Source organism: Gracilinanus agilis, chromosome 1 (assembly GCF_016433145.1).
Source record: "Gracilinanus agilis isolate LMUSP501 chromosome 1, AgileGrace, whole genome shotgun sequence".
Lineage (NCBI taxonomy): Eukaryota > Metazoa > Chordata > Mammalia > Didelphimorphia > Didelphidae > Gracilinanus > Gracilinanus agilis.
The window spans coordinates 180,084,134-180,084,869 of NC_058130.1; positions in this window are offsets into that span (position 1 = coordinate 180,084,134).

Genomic DNA, 736 nt, shown 5'->3' on the forward strand with positions numbered 1-736 from the left:
GCTCAGTGGAGTGAGAGTCAGGCCTAGAGACAGGAGGTCCTAGGTTCAAACCCGGCCTCAGCCACTTCCCAGCTGTGTGACCCTGGGCAAGTCACTTGACCCCCATTGCCCACCCTTACCAATCTTCCACCTATGAGACAATACACCGAAGTACAAGGGTTTAAAAAAAAAAAAAAAGAGCTCCGATGGATCTGGTGACAGACCCAGTATCCATAAGGAACTATGGCTTTGCCACAGAAAGAGTATGTCCAAGTTGTTTATGGACTTTTATCATGGTATTATCTACAGAACAGTCATAGGAGGAGGGTACAAATAAAGACAATGTAACAAAATATATAGCTAATAGCCAAAACATACTAACTGAAACTGACAATGTATAGTGGAACATTTTAGATTAAATTAATCTGTAAACTTAAAAGCAAAATTAAATTTTAAAACAAACAAGCAGGAAATGCAACATATATGACAGGATACAGTCACTCAGTGTCATTAGAGAGTACAAATTTTACATGTGAATAAGGAATCCAAGAGTCCTTTTCCCCAATTTTGATAGCTATTAGAGTGGTTAACTGGAAATTACATACACTTTGTCTCTTGGGTGTAGATCTATATTTAAAATTGCATTACATAGACTTCTTCATTATGGGGAAAGGAACAGACTGAAACAGTTAGCATCAATAAGGCAGTGGGATCTGAAAAGTCTTCAAATTCATCTCAAAGTTAGATTCCTTTAGCC